Consider the following 20759-nt stretch of genomic DNA (forward strand, 5'->3'; position numbering starts at 1 on the left):
TAACACCATAAGGCTTGGTGATTTAACCTCTTTCCTCTTAAGATGAATATTCTTAAACAAAAATCCATGAAAAATAAAACAAACAAAACCACGCAACAATTGATCAACTAAAACATCAATGTGTTGAATACTAGTCATACTATACTGTAGAACAGGGGCTGGTAAATTTTTATAAAGGGCCAGAGAGAAAATAATTTAAGATTTTGTAGTCTACTGTCTCTGTAGTAGCTATTCAACTTTGTCAAAGTAGCACCAAAAAAAAGCCATAAACAATGTATGGCAGTGTTCCAAAAAACTACTTATGGATACTGAATCTTCTATTAATTTTCAGTGTCTTGAAAAATTGTTTCCAACCATTTAAAATTGAAAACACAACTGATAGCTCACTGGTTCTGAAAAGAAAGCACTAGGGTGGACTTGGAGCACAGATCAAAGTTGGCTGTGCCTTATGTACAGGTTTTTATATGCTATGCAAAATTCTTTAAAATTATAGGTTCTAAATGTACAGACTGGAGACCTCTGAAAATTAAAAAATTAAAATTTTAAAATTTAGACCAGGCAAACTCTCTACTTTCTGGATAAGTACGTTCACATGAAAGAAGAAAATATTTTGGATTATAAATCCCCACTTAATAAGGGAAGAAAAAGGAAAGACAAGTTGTGAGTCTTTCATCTTAAAACACAATCTGGAAATATTTAAACATTTTATTCTATGCAATACAAAACAGTATGTATAGATTTAGTACATAATTTCTTAATTTTTACTCTAGGAAAAAAGACAATGAGGAAAAGGTTTTTAAATCTCTCTATTCCATTTATAAAATTCTGCAATCTAATTCCTTGCATATGCAAGCATCAACTTTGAGTATAGTATTAGTCATACCTATGAATTGGAATTAACGTAGATGAGTTTTGGGAAGTCTCAAAAATGCACAATTATACCATACAATACTATGATTTCTATACTTTGGAACATCTGAATAGGAAATTCCTGTCTCCACAATATAAGGAAACAAGAATATTTTTCCATAGTTATCAAGTATAAAAAAAGTTCACAGCTTTATTTACCTTTATCAAAGTAAAATGATTCACTGAACATTCCAGGGATGATTTTGACCTTTAGTAGTTCCTAAACATAAATTTCACGTGAAATTTTACCTGTTTTGGATTTTAAAGCAAAAAACTAATACAAGACATATTCAACTCTCAGAAGTTCATGGGACTTAAAAAAAAAAGAATTAAATTAAGTGTTTTCTAACTTCATTCTTTCTAGTTTTACAATAGCTTCAGGTTTTGATGCTTAATTAGTTTCTTGTGTCTATCCATTAAAAACCTAACTCAATCTTCTATTTTTAATAACTCTCAATGTCTTATTTTGCTGAGGACTTTGTTTTGCGACAGAGAAGATCAGTTTGTCCAGCTTCAACCACTTTTCCTCCCAAGCTTTCACTTCATTATAATAATGAACTTTATCATCTTCAGCACATTGGATATATACTTGTTTTTGAGAGCTAGAAAGGTTTTCCAGTTTTCATTTACAGTTCTCAGCTTGTTCTGTGATGAACAGTCCTTAGCTTCTTGAAATCTTCCAGCCATAAAAATGTAAGCCCAGTCCAACAACACCAGGGATCCAGGAGGTACAGCTGGGACGCCTTCTCCAAATGGAGCCCTGGCGACACTGAGCAGCAAGTAACACGGCTCCGGGTTGCGGGACTGGAACACATCCGAGCCACGCGGCCGCTAGCGTGGCTGCACGACCTTTTCTAAAAACTGAAAACATACAATCTTTTAATGGAAAACCAATTATCAAATGCTTCCTTAATAGGGCTGTCTTTCTTGGGGGGAAACTCCAACAATAATAGTGAGTTTTGTTTTGCAATATGGAACGTAATCAAGGTAAAGAGAAAATGAAGTGAAATTCATCAGTTATACAGTGGGGGGTGGGGGGCAGGGGGTATACTGGGGATTCTGGTGGTGGGATATGGGCACTGGTGAAGGGATGGTGTTTGAATATTGTATAACTGAGACATAAACCTGAAAACTGTATCTTTTCTCATGGTGATATAATAAAAATTAAAAAAAAAATGTAAGCCCAGAGATGTCTTTTTGGTTTCCCAAGCAGTGTTAACTCTCTCTTCTTTAGTAATGCTTTCTTTTTCAAATGTTTTTGCGAAGTTTCTTTTTCCAAGGATACAATCTGACTTGGGGTTAGCTGTTTCTGAATTCTGTTTAATTCTTCTGTGTATGCCTCCCATTCTGCCCTGTAAGCATCTTCATATACTTTTTTCTCTGAATCAGGAAGTTTCTTTCATAGCTGGGCAATTTCTTTTTAATTAGTTCTGAATTTTTTTTTTTTTTTGCATCTGGGTCCTGAGCTTTAAATATTGGTAGTTGTTCTTTAGAAAATCGAACATAAGAAGTCATGGGCTTCCTTGGATAACCGGTCATGGATGAAAACCATCTCGGTAAGAATACAAAACTGAGGGGAACGTACATAGGCCAAGCACGGGTGCACTCCGGACTTTCCCAGGGCACTAAGCAAGCCCCATACACCTCGGAGAAAAGCCATTGCACCCCCTGACAAGCAAGCCACCGGGCACCAACTTCCTAGAGCCGCCAGACACAAAAGAACAAGCCCCACAAGGACAACGTGAACCCTATTTGGTAGATTTTCAATCTAGACCATTAATGAATGGAAAGTATATACCCCTAAAAATCTAAGTGGTCTTTTCTGTATATGTATCTCTCTATATTATATTTTATATAATGAGTATATATATAAATTATAATAAAGGTAATTAATTTTTCCAGCCTTTTAAAGCACCAGAGAACCAAACAATAGACTCTCCCATTCGGACAATCTTTTGTTTCTTGCTTTTATTTCTGGGTGAGTCCAGCCACTTCTGTCTTTCCCTTTTCCTTCTTGTCCACTCCTGGGCAGTTCCTCTTGGCTGCTAGAGCTCTCTTTCTCAGCACTTCTGAAATCCTGGTGCTTTTTATCCTCTCCTCTGTCTCCACGGAGACAACTTATCTTTATATGGGCATTCATTATTTCTGCTGCTTATGTTAGTTCAACAAATATGCACTGAATAGATTCTTTGAAAGCACATATAGGTATTTTTTGGAACCGGAAATAGAGATGAAGATCGCTGAGATCAGGGTGCCCGCCTTTGCTGGGGTGGGAAAGAGAGCCCCTTGCTGATTGTCTGTGCACACCCCACCTCATTTGTCCACAGCCCACACCGTCGTACAGATTTGGTTCAGAGTGGGGGTACAGGAAGGCACCTAGATCTGCCTGTGAAGACCGGTGTGCTGTCCTGTGCCCACCACCCAGGGCTTGGTTGACGGTTTAATGAGCAGAGCCATCACTACTGGGGAAAGTGTTTTGAGTGTCCCTGTGTGACTGGTGCTTTGACTCTATGGTTTAAAGCAGTGTTTCTTCCCTGGGGGCTATTGTGGCTCCTTGTGGACCCTTCAGGGCATTCCAAGCAGGCCACAGGTGAAAATCACACAAATTGGGGCCATGGTGCTAGAAACAAGGTTGGGAGGACCCATGGTCAGAAAATGGTTGAGAAGCACTGATTTAAAGGACTGAAAGCTTAGTCATTGACTCGATCTTGGAGAGGATGTGGATGCTCTTTTGCCCCCTGGTGGAGGTGGTCTTTTGTAGCTGCGTTCAGGAGACTTGGACTACCTCCAACAGTAGTTGGTCCGGTGTTGCCTGGGCTTAATGGTTTGGTGCTCAGGTCCTGAAGTGCTCAGGATTGTAAGGGCTATACCTCTAGTTCTGAGAGGATTTGTGGTATCTGGGATCCAACTCTGGACCTTGAGAAAGACAGGTATTTGCACTACTCCTTTGCTCCATCACCTTGACCCTAAGTTCTTATTTGTGTGTGTGTATGCGTGTGTGTGTATGTCTCTGTGTGAGTATGTCTGTGTGTGTGTATGTGTTTTGTGAAAGTGCTCAGGCTTATCTCTGACTTTGTGCTCAGGATTCACTCCTGAAGGGGGCTGGGGGACCAGCTATGGTGTTGGAGAGTGAATCCAGGTTGGGTGTGTGCAAATAATCCACCTTACCTACTGCACGATCTCTCCGGCCTCCAAGATGCTCTTTTTTTAAAATTTTTGGGTCACACCTGGCGATGCACAGGGGCTACTCCTGCTCACACACTCAGGAATTATTCCTGGCGGTGCTCCGGGGACCATATAGGATGCTGGGATTCGAACATGGGTCAACCGCATGCAAGGCAAATGCTCTACCTGCTGTGCTATTGCTCCAGCCCTCAAGATACTCTTTTAGTTGGAAGATTCAGGAGCACATTATCAGCTGACAGTGAGAGGGTGGAGGAAAGGTGTCAGTCAGGACAAGGCTGTGGTCAAAAGTGAATATTTCAGAATACACCAGGAGGACAAATGGGCAAGACGAAGTCAAGGACTTTTGTTGTTGTTGTTTGTTTCTTTTTAAATGAGGGAAGTGAAATGAGATAAACATGCTCAGAGATTGAGAGGAGAGAAAGAAGGAGAGGGCTTGAAGCATAATCCTCTCGCAGACATTCTCAGCTATGTATGGGTTCCATGATGAAGGTTACGCTGCAAAATCTCAGAGGTGCTGGAGTCTTGAAACACAAGAGGCAAACTGTTTCTTTTCCTTTTTTGGGGGTCACACCCGATAATGCTTAGGGGTTTGTCCAGGTTCTGCACTCAGGAATCACTCCTGGCAGTGCTCAGGGGACCAGTGGGGTTCCTGGAATGGAACCCAGGTTGGCCCTGTGCCAGGCAAATGTCTGACCAGCTGTACTATCAGTTGGGCCCCAAAGGCAAGCAGTTTCAACTGAAGTAGGAGGGAGGGGAGTATGCATTTTATTGGTGCCATCTCTATCTGGAGTCACATAAAACCAACCAGGGAAGACTGTGAATAAGGGGGCTCTGGGTAATTAATTATAGCAGTTACCAGGGAGTTGAAATCTCCCTCAAAAGTGATGATAAAGAGCCTACAATTATACCCCTGGTCTAAGTTCCAAGGTTGTTCTAACACGGGGGTAGAAAAGAGATGATTAAGCCATTCATTAAACAGAGCAAGACCCGACAACAATGATGAAGCATCAGTTTATTGAAAGGGACTCTGTGTGTGTGTGTGTGTGTGTGTGTGTGTGTGTGTGTGTGGTGTATGCATCTGCGACCATAATTTTTTATACTTTTAAAGAGAAGGCAAAGTCAACTAATTTGTCTTGCTGTATTTAGAAAGCACAATAATTCTTTAAAATGGTACTTGATTATATCGCATGTTATGTTTTCCTTCATCTCCTTCATGCCTCCAGCAAGCCAACCTGCTGGCTGTGTTTTCCTCATCGGACCCTTGGAGGAGCAGTCAGCAGCATGAATTATAGGGCCGACCCAGCTCTGATGAACCTCTCTTTGGCACTTACTGAGGCTTGGAGTGTCCTGTGGAATTTGCTCTTGTGCTTGTCGTTGCTGGTGCCTGTGGATGGTGTTGTTGGAGGCCTTGAGGCTTGAAGCCCGGGTGTCTCTCAGGCAAGGCACGTGCCCTCCTGTGTGGGCCATCTCCTGGCCCTGTCCTGCAGGGTTTGACTCCTTCTGTCTTTCAAACATTTCACTGGGATCAACTTCTCACAAACTGGGTTGGAGCTTCACTCAGGGTGATCCTGGACTGAATTGGGAAGTTGGAATCTGTGGCATCGTTCTGATTTTTCATTCTGTGATTTTCCCTGTTCGCCCATGTCTCCTCCCTAATTGAGATAGTTCATCTCCTCATAGAATCTCTGGCCTGCAAAAGGCACATGAAAAAGTGTTCTGCATCACTAATCATCAGAGAGATGCAGATCAAAACAACTTTGAGATACCATCTCACACCACAGAGACTAGCACACATCCAAAAGAACAAAAGCAACCGCTGTTGGAGAGGATGTGGGGAGAAAGGGACTCTTCTTCACTGCTGGTGGGAATGCCGACTGGTTCAGCCCTTCTGGAAAACAATTTGGACGACTCTCAAAAAATTAGATATTGAATTCCCATTTGACCCAGCAATACCACTGCTGGGAATATATCCCAGAGAGGCAAAAAAGTACAATCGAAACAACATCTGCACATGTATGTTCATCGCAGCACTGTTTACAATAGCCAGAATCTGGAAAAAACCCGAATGCCCCAGAACGGATGACTGGTTGAGGAAACTTTGGTACATCTATACAATGGAATACTATGCAGCTGTTAGAAAAAAGGAGGTCAAGAATTTTGTAGTCAAGTGGATGGGCATGAAAAGTTTCATGCTGAGTGAAATGAGTCAGAAAGAGAGAGACAGACATAGAAAGATTGCACTCATCTATGGTATATAGAATAACAGAGTGGGAGACTAACACCCAAGAACTGTAGAAATAAGTACCAGGAGGTTGACTCCATGGCTTCGAGGCTGGCCTCACGTTCCGGGGAAAGGTCAACTCAGAGAAGCGATCACCAACTACATTGTAGTCGAAGGCCATGTGGGGGAAGGGAGTTGCGGGCTGAATGAGGGCTAGAGACTGAGCACAGCGGCCACTCAACACCTTTATTGCAAACCACAACAGCTAATTAGAGAGAGAAAACAGAAGGGAATGCCTTGCCACAGTGGCAGGGTGGGGTGGGGGGGAGATGGGATTGGGGAGGGTGGGAGGGACACTGGGTTTACGGGTGGTGGAGAATGGGCACTGGTGAAGGGATGGGTTCCAAACTTTGTATGAGGGAAGTATAAGCACAAAAGTGTATAAATCTGTAACTGTACCCTCACGGTGATTCTCTAATTAAAAATAAATAAATTTAAAAAAAAAAAAAGAATCTCTGGCCTGTGTTCACCTCAAGCACATCTCTGCACAGGTGAGATGCTGTTAAGTCTTCTCTGTGGACTTGGAGATTTATTAAGGCCATTTAGGATTCCCAATCAGATTGAAGAGGAGCAAAAGCAATCTATAATGTAGAATGTTTGTTTGTTTTTTTGCTTTTTGGGTCACACCCGGTGATGCACAGGGGTTACTCCTGGCTCATGCACTCAGGAATTACTCCTGGTGGTGCTCGAGGGACCATATGGAATGCTAGGAATCGAACCCGGGTCGGCCGCATGCAAGGCAAACGCCCTACCTGTTGTGCTATTGCTCCAGCCCCTATAATGTACAATGTTTGGTATTGTAATGGAAGTATCGGGGGAAGACTTTGGGATTAGGGAAAACTTCGTCTATATATATATCCTGTGATGGGCTTCAGACTTTACAATCATGGAGCTCACTAGTGCGTGATTCCTGGAAGGATGGAGTAACCTGTTGCTGGCATGAAGCATTAGCAGAATTATCTTCCTCCATCAACTAAAATGGACCAAGTACCTATCCCCAAATACCAAAGTATTCTAGTAGAGCAAATGAGGCAGGAAAGCTGAATGCTTTTAAGCATCAAAAAGGGAAACTGCTCTTGTTGACAGGAGCAGCTGCAAAGAGGAGGTTGGTCTGGCTTGGGGGGCACCATGATTCCCAGAGTTGATTTCTGCTTATTCCTTGTCCTCAGGCACTTCACAAAGTGCACTTAGTCGAGGCTAAGGGAGCCATCAGTGATTTCAGTTGTTAAATGGTGGCTGGGTGTAGGAATATGGGTGACTTAGAGAATTCAGATCTGCGAAAGATTAAAGAACACTAAGGTGCTTTAATCTTAGTCAAATGCAGGCTATCAATCTGCCCTTTGCATGCAATAAACTGGGATCTTGGAAGTGAAGATCAAATAATCTAGGATAGAAAATTGGCTGGAGAATGGCCAGCCTGACCAGGATGTAGACATTACTCCTGCCTTGTCTTATCTCTTGCCACAAATCATCCAGTAAGGAATAGGCAACAGCAACTTCAATTCCCTCCCATGTGAAGGATTGTGACTTCTGCATTATCCATGGTGAAATTCACAGCCAGCAATCAATATGTATTTTTAGGGAAAGAACTATCATTCATTTCTGTTATCAGACAATCTCAGGCAGAAATCATCTCTTTTGTGACTTGACTGCACAGCATTTTTAGTCACCTTCTGAGAACAAGTTCTCCCTCTGATTAACATTTAGCTGCTCAAGCTTCCAGTCATGCCACTTACCACCTACATTAGGGCCTCCAGGACAAGTGTGAATTTTGTTGAAGAAGAGAAGAGGAGAGCGAAAGAAAAAGTTGCCTGGAGGGGGGAAAAAGCTATTTTTGTGAGCTCGAAGCTGCTTAATTTGTTATCATTGGCACTGAGTGGAATGTTGATTTAACTTTTGCATTGCAGGTATTGATTCTACAGTGAAAAGCCAGACAGCAGCCATTGTCTAACAGTGACTCACACAATCAGAATCTCAGACCCAGCATTGATGAGAGCGCAAAGGCGTCCAGAAGATAAAGGATCTTGTCCTGTCTTTGGAAGACTTAGCAGGTGATGCCAGGCAGCCACTTTACTTCTGTGAGCTTCAGATTTTGTGTCTGTCAGGAGACGGGAACAGAACACTTGACTTAAGACCCAGCCAATCTCTAAGAATCTCCTACTGCTTGATTGGGCTGTGTTTGTGCTTTTCATTAATACCACAAGTGCACACAAGAGCCAAACTTCTAAGAAACATACATGTAAACATGTTTTAATTGATTTACTGAAGTGTTAACTGGTGCCACTTTTTAATTTTCAAATTCAGCTATTAAGTTGGGAATGGGATAGTCATCATCTAGACAATAGCTAGTTTGCTGAGCAATTTTTAAATAGTGGTAATGGTGGTCACTGAGATGAGGATAGCACTCCAGGGCTACCGAGGATTCCCCCAAGTACCCTGTAATTTGCTTCTTTCTTAACCTACAATTCTCAGCATCCTGACAGTGCCATCCAGGACTCACTCCCTTTCAAAAAAATGACTACTTAACCATTTAGCCCTTCCAAATCTTTATTTTTCTTTGTGGATCATACCTGGCAATGTACAGGGGTTACTCCTGGCTCTGCACTCAGGAATCACCCTTGGCAGTGCTCAGAGAACCATATGGGATGCTGGGAATCGAACCCGGGTCGGCCGTGTGCAAGGAAAATGCCCTACCTGCTGTACTATTGCTCCAGCCCCCCCCGAATCTTTTTAGTACATGCATTCATCCCTCCCACTTCCAACACAGTATTGAATGATATCTTTTGAAACTTTACTTCTTACTTATCAATAGAAATCCGACTCACTGTTCATGTTATGATTCAATCTAGCTCATTCATTTCAGTGATGTTGAAGTATTCCCTTGTAGAGATGCAGCAGGCTTTTTGATTTTTTTGTGGAGGGGGACATACCCAGGGTACTTGGGATCTATTCCTGGCACTGAGCTCAGGGATCACTCCTGGAGGGGATCACAACTTTGGTGAACCATATCCTGGTGCCAGGGATCCAACCTGGGTCAGTGAGCACATCACTTCCTATATCATCTCTCTGACCCAACAGCTCGATTTATCCATTCATTCCTCTTTTGCATGCAATGGATTGTTTCTGTCTCTTTGCTGTGACAAATAATGCTTCAGTGAGCTTTATGATTGTATATATACGCATGCATACATATATTTCTATAATTGGGAGAACATTTCTGATGAGCATATTTCTAGAAGTAGAATTGCTAGGATAGGAGTTACACAAATGGAACTTATTTCGGTTGATACTGATACGTCACCTACCAAAAGCTTGATAAAAGTAGACCTCAAACCCATCATCATAATCTTGGTGTCAAGAGATAGAATAGTCAAACTAGAGTGGAGAAAGGTAAAATGGGGCTTGGACAGAGAATTCTGGAGGGAAACGGATTTCAGTTATGCATGGGTAGGAACTCAGAAATGCAGGCATCTGGTCTCTCTCTGGTGCCCGTGTCTATCTCTTAGTCTCTCCCACTCTGGCAGCTGAATCTCAGACAAATCTCAAATCTGCATGGATGTGTTTGAAACAGATTTGAAGTTCTCTGTATCATCATTTCAGGTTCTAGCCCAGTGTTGCTTAGTTTTTTCGATCTATGGCCCCTGTCTGACCTTCTTCCTCCCTGTAATCACCCAGTTATGTTCTTTGCACATGTGGCCCCCTGAGAATATCCTGGGAGCCCACAGGGCTTCCTGGTTGAGAAACACTGTTCTCACGAGACAGGGTGCACTCGGAGGATGAAAGTCACAGCCAATGTCTCCCTGAGTGGAATAGATAGGTCATGTGTCCATTCATTTATTTTTTTAATTTATTTTTTGGTGTTTTTTGTTCTGTTTTTGTTTTTGTTTTGTTTTTGTTTTGCTTTTTGGGTCACACCCGGCGATGCACAGGGGTTACTCCTGGCTCTGCACTCAGGAATTACTCCTGGCCATGCTCAGGGGACCCTATGGGATGCTGGGATTTGAACCTGGGTCGGCCGCGTGCAAGGCAAATGCCCTACCCGCTGTGCTATCACTCCAGACCCTCCAGTCATTTATGAACCAGTTACAGTGTCCCTGGTCCTGCCCCAGAAGGTGTTGTGTGCCAAACCTGGAGCTGGGTGTGGAGTCAGCTGCATCGAACTGTGGTCTGAGCATGGAGCAGGGCAGCTCAGTGGCTCGAGTCATCGGTGATCATGCCAGGATGGAAGTAGGGTGAGTAGCTGGTGTGGGCCACTGGGAAGGGCATGTGGAGTCCCTTGGCAGATGGTCTTCCTGGGGATTTGGGAGCTTAGATTTTGTTCCTTTTTTGAGGGTTGGCCTTTAGGAGGATTGGCAGAGAGGATCAATTAGATGGTATGATTTAAATGACATTCTTTGCACTGCTGATTGCAAGACTGTAATTATGTGGTACTGAAATGTTTTTTAGAGATAGCCTTAACTAGATTGCATTCATAACGGAAAAAAGAGACACAGCCCCTTTAATAGAAGCAGATGTATTAAAGAACAAAAGCATCTTAATGGTTTTGTTAAGGTTGCTATGGAAATGCCTGAAGGCAATTTTATTTTAAGTCCCTTGAAGTTAGCAATCTGCAGACAGAGAAGTTCAGCGCAGGCTTTTTTCTTTTCTTTTCTTTTTCATTAAGAGAAAGAGATAGGGAGGAGGGGAGGTAGGAAGGAAGCAAGAAAGAGTTTGAGGTTTCTGATTCAGAAGAGACCTGGGAGACCATCAAAGCAGTAGGTCTGATTTGAGTGAGAAGCACCATGAAAGTTGGTTCAAGCAAGGGATTTCTGGACAGTGTCCCCAAAAATTCTGAATTAGTTGGTCTGTGCAAAACCCATACATCTGCATTTCTAACAAATTCCCCAGTGATGCACTGGGAGAGGCCACACCGAGAGAAGCAGGTGACCCAGAAACTTTCCTTAGCCTCAGTTGATAGATGGGGAAACCGAACAACAATAATAAAATAATAAAACAGTAGGGAAAAGAGGCAAGGGAGAGCACTTGGCCTACATGCACGAAGCCTTGGGTTCAATCCCTGGTTTCACAAAAAGCAAAGCAAGAAAACAAACAAACAAACAAACTCCCAAACTCAAAAAACCCAGAACGAAAGCAAACAACACAAAACCCCCACTGTAGATGGGAAATGTAAGCCCAGACAGGTGAGGGCCAGGGGCTGGCTCCAGGTGACCAGAGTGAGCAGAGATCTGGGCCTTAGAACCAACTCTCCTGCCCCTCCCCTCCGTCTTCTCCCTTTCCCTGCCCCCTTTGCAAAGAAACAGTCCAGGATTGTGAGCAACAGGTCATAGGGTGGATACAGGACCCAAATCCTATACTTCCAGCCCGGTACTTTTCCCTCTCTTTAGAATTCCCACTGTACCTGGCCTTGGTGGCTTTCCCTTTCAGGAGCCAGGTGAGAGAATTAGAAGGACTTGTGCGGATAGGTGGAAGGGAACCTCTGCTCAGAACTGGAGTGAATTGTCTGAGGCTTAGGGAAAAGGTGCTTAGAGCCGGAGGTGGGGAGGAAGAACTTTCCTCTGCCTTACTACATTTGGTAACTAAAGACCTGCAATGAAAGAAACAAAAGGTAGGGTGACAAGAGGGGGGGAAAAGCAGGCAGTTTATGAGTATTTTGTTTGGATAAAATTTCATAATAAAAAGAATGAACCCCAAGTGATGAGTTTAGAGGATTTAAATACCTTTTAGCACAGAGAAGGAAGCTTGGGTTCCAAGGAATGATAAATCAAGGGCATGTGATGAGGAAATATTGGGAAGCCATGAAATAATTCAAGATCAAATTTATTTACTCAGTTATTGTTTGTTTTCCTTAATTTTATTAAAGTACCATGAATTAGGGCTGGAGTGATAGCACAGTGGTTGGGCTTTCGCCTTTCATGCGGCTGACCCGTGTTCGATTCCTCCGCCCTCCTTGGAGAGCCCGGCAAGCTACTGAGAGTATGGAGCCCGCACGGCAGAGCCTGGCAAGCTACTCCTGTGCATTGGATATGCCCAAAACAGTGACAATAAGTCTCTCAATGAGAGACATTACTGGTGCCCGCTTGAACAAATTGATGAGCAATGGGATGACAGTGACAGTGACCATGAATTAAAAAGTTATTCAGTTTTTTTTTCCCCTCCTGAACCACACCTGGTGATGCTCAGGGCTTAATCCAGCCTCTGCACTCAGGAATTACTCCTGGTGGTGCATGGGAGACCATATGGGATGCCGGGATTGAACCAGGGTCAGCTGCATTCAGCCCTGTGCAAGGCAGGCGCCCTACTTGCTGTACTCAGGCCCCCATAGTTGGGTTTTTGACACACAATAATTCAAGATGAAATTTATTTTGTGTAGTTATTGTTTGTTTTCCTAAATTTTATTAAAGTCCCATGAATTATAAAGTTATTCATAAGTTTTTTTTTTTGACATTCAATGACAATGACATTCAATTACATTGAACCCAGGGCCTTATTCGAGTGAGGCAGATCCTTGCCTATGGGGCATAACTGCAGGTCCTGAAAATTATTTTAATAAGATATATTTATTCAAACTCATCTCCGTGTGATCAGAAAGCTCTTCTTTATCAGGCTGAAGAGGTGGCAGGGCGCAGACAGTTTAAGAAAAGGAAGTTCACGTTGCTTCAGGTAAGAGAACGCTTCCTGCCCCTGTTGACTCTCAACTGCTTTTGGCTCTAAACAACCCATCTGCTCAACTGGAATGTTCTTTGTTTGCGTCTGCTTTTTTGGGTTGTACTCAGGGATCAGTCCTGGTTGGCTCAGGGGACCATCCATGGTGCTGGGGATTGAACCCGGTTTGGGCACACGCAAGCCCCCTTCCTGCTGTGTGGTCACTCCAGCCCCTAAAGTAGCATGTTCTGAATGACTTTCTACTTTTTTATTATTTATTTATTTATTTATTTTTTAATTGAATCACCATGTGGAAAGTTACAAAGCTTTCAGGCTTAAGTCTCAGTTACATAATGCTCGAACACCCATCCCTTCACCAGTGCACATATTCCACCACCAAGAACCACAGTAAACCTCCCCCCCAGCCCTCCAGCCCCCCACCCCCCCTGTGTAGCTGATAAATTTCACTTTACTTTCTCTTTACTTTGATTACATACAAACAAAAAAACTCACTATTATTGTTTGGAGTCCCCCCCCCCCAGAGTCGGACCTGCAGGAAAGGAAGCATTTGATAATTTGTTTTCCATTGCTGAGAATGAAGAGATATGAGGTCATGTGGCCACAATAGCGCTGAATGACTTTCTGGACCAGAGGCTGAGGGTCTTGTCCACGGCAGGCCAGGAGTCACATGACAGAGCCCATGGAAGTCACCGTTATAGATCAAGAACATATGGAAAGGAAGGTAAAATGAGATCTCAGTGCATCTTCTTTGTTTTATTTTATTAGAGGAAGAAACCCTTACCTCATTATGTGTTATATTTTAGAGGCTGGTATCTTATTATGTTGCCTAACAAAGAATTCCATTTTGGCTCTTAGGAAATATTTGTTTTAACTACTTCCCTGTAAAGAACAGCTTATGTTTACTGGAGACAGTTACTGCAGGCGTGTTATCTACCTTCTCTCCACCATGGAGCGCAGAAGCAGGGGGGAGACAGCTTGAGCAGTGCTGGCTTCGCCAATGTGGATCTGATGACGTAGCACATCACAGTGCTCGTGATGTGCTACGAGCACTGTGGATCTTCCCCTCCTGGGCCCACCCCCTGGCAGCGGCTGCATGATCTAGCAGGATGTTGGTGATCATGTGGCTCCCTCCAGAGAGGGGCCGGGGGGGGGGGGGCGACAGGACAGGTGGCAAAGGGGGAGGAAAGACAGGGAGAGAGAGAGAGGAGCCTGGGGTGGGTGCCAGGGAAGGGGGACTTGCTAACGTCCCCTTCTGAGTCCTTACAGGAACACCAGCCTCTTTGGGTCTGACGTGCTCATTTTTCTCTCCAGATTTGGAAAGATAGAATCACAGCCTGGTGGGAGAAGGATTTTGGGTGCAAGGTACCTGCCAAAAAAGGCCCGGGCATCTCACAGGAAGTAGATTTTGCACATGTCCCCCCATCTGGGCTCTCCCCTGCCAGGGGCTTTCTCCGCCTCTGACTCCGGGGATGTGTATGTCGCTCAGAAGCTGGTCACTGGACCATCTTCTTTTCCACAAGCCCATCTGGAGGCACCCGGTGGGGCGGGACCCGCTAAGTGCAGAGCAGCTCCTCGATAGTGAGCCAAAGCGAGTCGGAGCCTTGGTTTCCTCCGCCGAACAGGGCCCCGTTGTCTGTCTGTCTAGCCTTCTTTTCCTCACCTATTTCTATTATCTCTCCTGTCATCTCTGTTATCTCTCTCTATCAATGCTCTTGCCTATCTATAATCTGTTATCTATTACTTATTACTTCTCCACCACTCTATTATCTAATACATCTATCTCTTATCTCTCATGTCTGTCTGTCTATCTGTCTGTCTATCTGTGGTTCTGTCCTCTGTCTCCTGGCAGGGTCCATCAGGGTGGGCTGCACAGAGTAAAGACAGAATAGAAGCAAACCAAGGCCACTGCAGGTAGGGGGTGTCAGGAGCAGGTGCTACGATGGGCCTCCCAGACTTTTGTCAGGGATTAAGCTCTTGTCCCCTGGTCAGGGCAGGAAGGAGGGTGGCAGGGAGGGAACAAGTGGGCTGCAGGGCGGGTCCCGCTGCCAGGAGCCAGTCTGGACACTGCCCTTTGGACTGCCGCTCAGGGATGGAGAGGGCGGGCCCCTCACTTCCCTCCACCCGGAACTCTGGCACCTACTCCCAAGGCTTCAGGGGAGTTGCCGGGTCCCTCTGGCCCCCCAAAAGACTGGGCAGCTCATCCTCCCACCAGCCTTGCGGGGATCGGGGGGCATTCAGCCAACACGTTTGGGGGGCCCTGACAGAGTCACCTCCACCCCCTTTACCCCTTTGCCGACTTCTTTCCCTTTCCCTCCTTCTCTCTGCTTCTCTTGCACCTACTTCCTCAGTCCCATCCTCCCCCGCTGCCCCAGACTGGAGGTGGCGCCTCGTTCAAGGAGGAATGGCCTTACACACAACTTTTATGAGATCTCATCCGGATACAACAGTTCCCAACCCCCGTTCATGGTGGTGGAGGGAAGGACACAGCCAGGTTGGGTTTGTGGCACAGGTGCGGGCAGATGCTGGGTGCTCCACGTGGGCACCTGGGCTGCCAGCTGCAGCTGACAATCAGGGAGAAGGCATTGGACGCGGCTGACTCGTGAGCGGCATTCCAAGCATGCAGCGGGTAGCCAGAAAAGCCATTTTTTTTTTTTTCCCCTCCGTTACCTCTTTGAGAGATAAAGAGACTGACAGATTCTGCCTCAGGACCCTGGCTACCAACGGGAGGGTGTTACTGTCAAGGGCGCCAGGGAAGCGATGGAGAAGGTGGCTTGGTGGTGGCTTCTAACTGCCTGGTCCTCTTGCAGGGAGTTTAAAGATGTGCCGGGGATGGAAAACTGGACCACGGGCAGAGGATGGAAATCGGCTGGAGCCTCTCGGCGATGCCTCAGCAAATGTCCTTGTAACACCATCCCTTGCTGATGCCAGTGGCTATGGGTGGCCCAGTCCTCCTGCTTCTGAGTTCCTGGGGTAATTCCAAATGTGGCAGAGCGAGATGAGAGCATGTGCGTTGTTTGGCACATGACAGAGCCCACCACCGACTCTGTGTGCTGGCAGCTGATTTGCTCTACATGAAATTTCCCGTGTCTGGGCTAGAAGCCCAAGTTAGTGGCTGGAAAAGCCTGCAAGCCCTTTCCATGGACTATAGATACGAAATCCACCATGTGGCAGCTCCTTGTGGACTGGCTTTTCCTTCCTCCCTCTCTCCTGCCCTTCTCCCTTCCTCCCTTTCTCTGTTCCCCCTACTTTCCTCCCTCCTCCCCTCTCCCATCTTCCTCCCTCCCTCCCTCCCTCCCTCCCTCCCTCCCTCCCTCCCTCCCTCCCTCCCTCCCTCCCTCCCTCCCTCCCTCCCTCCCTCTCTCCCTCCCTCCCTCCCTTCCTTCCTTCCTTCCTTCCTTCCTTCCTTCCTTCCTTCCTTCCTTCCTTCCTTCCTTCCTTCCTTCCTTCCTTCCTTCCTTCCTTCCTTCCTTCCTTCTTGTATGGTATCTAAATGTTTCTCCATTTACTTCTCCATCTGGCCTTTCTGTGTCTGCCTTATGTCACCAGTACAATAACTATCAAGAACTCTGTAGTCACATTGAAAATTTTCCTTTCCTCCTCAAGAAGTCAAACCTTAGACCTGCAGAGGAGACCAGAAATAAAAAGGTCCTAACTTGGTTCACTATTTGGTGAGCTCAGCCCAGAATCCTGTAGTGCCTCTGCAGGAGATGAGCTGAGCAGGTGTTTCCAGTTCAAAGCTCAGGCTTGATCCCCCCAGCAACCGGCTGCATTTTCAGACGTTGCTTTTGGAGGGGCCAAGTGATGGGTCATTCAATTGTCTCAGGAACAGTACGGCAGGTCTTGAGTTCTCAGCTCGCTGCAGCAGTGAGGCATCCTGCTGTCATCCACTGGACTCCAGACACCCTCCGAGCCATCTGCCAAGTGACTACGACACGCCTGAAACGTGCCTCGTCCCACGCTGAGTGCCGGCAGTGTGGGTCGCAAAGCCTTCATGCAGAGGGAGGAAACGAGCTCATAAACACCCTGGATATATAGAGTATAGGGTGAAATCCTCTTTTGGATATATTGAGTGAAGGAGTTCTATTAAAATATAATTTACATTTACAACGACATAAATGTATTATTAAAATTGACTTCACCTTCTGCTTCTTTATTAAGCATGCCTTCGGCGGGGGAGAAGGCTCAAAGGCTATTGCAGGTTTTGCTTGCAGGAGACCTGGGTTTCATGCCTGGATTTACATGAGCTGGAAGCAGCCACTTGAGCAATGCTGGATGTGACCCAGCAGATTCTCTCTCCTCCCAAAGAAGGTGGAGAAGCATCTAGAAACATTTAGATCCCCACATAGCACATGACCTTTCTAGATTGTGTTACTCCGAGTCATCTGCATTCTTTAAAAAATTTTTTTTATATATTTTATTTTCACAAAGTAGTTCACAATAGTTCATTATAGATAATATTCAAACACCAATCCCACCACCGAGCACCTTCCCACCACAATAAGAGAGAAGTGTGTGAAGGTTGTTGTATTTCATTGTGGAGCCATTTAAACTTCTATATAGGAGAGTACAAGCAAATATGTTAAAACCAAAAAAATATGTGGTACTTTTGGTAAGTAAGTGGACTAGAGTATAAAAGGTCCAGGAAATTCTATGTTGCTCTCTTCTGGGAACTTTAGTTTAAAGTCTCTGGATTGGTCTGGAGTGGTAGCACAGTGGGTAGGGTGAATGTCTTGCATGTGGCCGACCCGGGTTTGAGTCCCAGCATCCCATATGGCCCCCTGAGCACCACCAGGAGTAATTCCTGAGTGCAGAACCAGGAGTAACCCCTGCGTATCCTGGGTGTGGCCCAAAAAGCAAAAAAATGAAAAAAAATGAAGTCTCTGGATCTTGGCCGTTGATGAGATTACATGGCGCCGGGGGCAGTTTGTGCGTATAACTGCCAAACTACTGGAAAACTGGGGAGTTGGGGGGAGGAGGCCCAGTCCTGATCCAAGCAGGCTTGGAGATCTCAGTCACGGGTTCCTGCATACCTGTTTTTTTCTGCCAGTTCCCTCTTGGATGAGGCTCGTCCAAGTGTGTTGAGAGTGCCTTGAGCATGGTGGCGATTGGGTTCTGGAGGTTTTCGGCTGCCGGGGTTCTGCTTGGGGTGGGGAGGGAAACTCACCTTCAAGGTGCCCTGGTGAAGACAGCCTGGCCGGGGTTCAGGACATTCTGCCGTCATCTGCACCCTTAATGCTTCTCTTTACTTTCAGCTTTTTCCTCTTCACTGATCCAGGAAACAGGGAGGTCATCTGCTTTGACCTTGAAATTGAAAAGGTGGCTCAGGGCTGCTGTCACCTGTGCAGGTAAGCCTGGTCATAATCAGGTACTCAGAGGGGACTCCTGCAGTCACTCCTGTTTCACTCAACAAACATTTAAGTAAATGTCTTTTTTACAGTTTGGTTTATTCTTTGGGCTGCACCCTGGAAGTGCTCAGGGCTTACTCCTGACTCCTGACTCTCAGGGTTCACTCCTGGTAGAGCCCAGGGGACCAGATGGAAACCTAGGGACCGAACCATGATCCACAGCGTGCAAGGCAAGTGCCCTACACACTGTATGATGGCTCTGGATGATCAACTATGATGCAGTTTCTGGAAATAAGAAGGGAAGAACCATCGGTTACAGCCACTTACTCTCTGGTAAAGGTAAAGGATGTTATAATGTATTATTTTATTGGTCATCTCTACTGGACCATGCGGTGCTCAGATATTTGACTTAACATCACTCTGTTTGGGTTTGTTAAGGTGTTTTGGGTGAGGTGAACTATTTTTTTTATTAATTTTTTTTTTTTAGTGTCACATTTGATGGTGTACAGGGATTACTCCTGGCAAGGCTTGGGGCACCACATGGCATGCCAGGGCCTAAACCTGGGCCAGCCACATGCAAGGCAAGGCAAGTGCCCTGCTAACTGCACTACCTCTCTGGCCTTTACAATTTTTTGGAAGTAAGATAGTTTTATTGAGAGCGAGGAGGGGTGGGGGCAGGAGTTGTGTGTTTAGGGGAGAATGTGGGCGTTCCAGAGGGGCGAGAACCAACAGCACACATCTCAGGTTGGGCTGCAGGAACATTCCAGATAGAGTGCTCCGAGCCGAGCATTTCCTGGGCTGGCCGTGGAAAGCAGATTGCCCTTCCGATTGCGGGGGGCCCTGTCCTCTCTGTTGAAGGCCTGAAGAGATGAAGACGCCGAGCAAGAGGAATTGCCCATGAGGACGTGACCTGCTCCTGCCTCCAGCCAGCACTCGGGCTTCTCACGGCTCTCCTGGGCGTCCTGCTGGCGAGCGTTTCCCTGCCTCCACAGAGAGGGAATTACATGTGTAATTACTTGTGTGATTAGGTGAGCGAATTGCATGTGTCTCTGTTGGTTCTGTTTCTTCCAAGAATCCTGACTTACACGGGTAGCAAGCGGTTTGTCTACCAAGAAGGGACGGCTCAGGAGGTGAGTCGGTTTGCGGCCGAGTCCTGACTAACTCAGAGTCACTTTATTGTTTTCTGCTACACTTTGGAACACCGGATCATTTTCCACATCTGTCCCCCACTCGCCCATTGTAGGCACCCCAGGGCAAGAAATGACCCAGCCACGATGTCCCCTAAGCAATGTCCACGATGTCCTCATCTGTAGTGCAAAAACTGTCCTGTGCCTTCCCAGTCTGACTTTTTCCCTTTCTTTTTAATTTCTTAATTTTTTTTTGTTTTGTTTTGGGTCATACCTTGTGGCGCTCAGGGCTTACTCCTGGCGTTGCTTGGGGGACCATATTGGACCCCGGGGATGGAGTCTGGGTCAGCTGCGAGCAAGGCCCGCGCCCTACCCGCTGTACTATCACTCTGGCTCTCAGTCTGAGTTTTTAAACTCCCCTGCGCCTTCCTCTGTTGACAGAGTTGTGATGGCCGGGGGTGGCACATACTTGGCATTGGTGCTTGCTGGAGACCGCGCCCTTGAACTAAGGAGCTTGCACAACCCTGGCTGGGGTGCAGCAGAAATCTTTGGCACTTTCTGGGACGGCAGCGGCCAGGGCTCCTGGGATGCCGCAGGGGGGCCGGCACCAAGACGACTTGGGCGTGCCACGTGGTCCCGTTAGCCCTTGGCCCGTCCTGCTCTTGGCCAGTCTTGACTTCAAGTCAGGGAGGCCAGGAAAGTGCAACCTGCGTCCTGTTCCTGTCCCACGCGCCGCCCCCCTTTGGTGGAGCAACGCCCTTAGCCGAGACGAATGCCCCGAACGACACCCTTGGCTGAGTGTCAGCAGCAGCGTTGGCCGCGCAGCCGGCGCTGTTCTCGGGCCCCTCTGCGGCGGTCTTAGGGTCTGGCTTTCCTGGTGGGGAGCCCGGGAGGGGGTGGCGTGAGGAGTTAGGGTCAGCCTGCACCACCGTCCTGGCTGTCCAGCTCTGTGTGGCTCCGAGACTCCGCATCCCCCGACTCAGCTTCAGGCCCTGCGTAAGGGGCGCGTGCGCACAGGCAGGGGGAGAGCGAAGGGGTTTAGACGGTTTGTTTCCCCAAGGTCACAAGCCAAGTGCATGATGGGCTTAAGCTCCTCTTTGGGGGAGAGAATCTACGGGAGGAGCAAAGACCCCTGGATCCTTCTCGCTCCTTGGGTAACTGTGCTGGCCTGTTGCGCAGAGGGCAGAATCTGAGTACAGTGCTCTGGTCAGCGTTGCCCCAGCCGTCCCCTGCCGCTCCCCTCATGCT

General features: G+C 46.3%; 1 pseudogene; it reads right to left on the minus strand.

Annotated features, from left to right (window-relative positions):
* Positions 1 to 1370: 1370 nt before the first annotated feature.
* LOC101552308 (transcription factor A, mitochondrial-like) lies at positions 1371 to 2569 on the minus strand (annotated as a pseudogene).
* Between the last annotated feature and the right edge of the window lie 18190 nt (positions 2570 to 20759).

Source organism: Sorex araneus, chromosome 5 (assembly GCF_027595985.1).
Source record: "Sorex araneus isolate mSorAra2 chromosome 5, mSorAra2.pri, whole genome shotgun sequence".
NCBI lineage: Eukaryota > Metazoa > Chordata > Mammalia > Eulipotyphla > Soricidae > Sorex > Sorex araneus.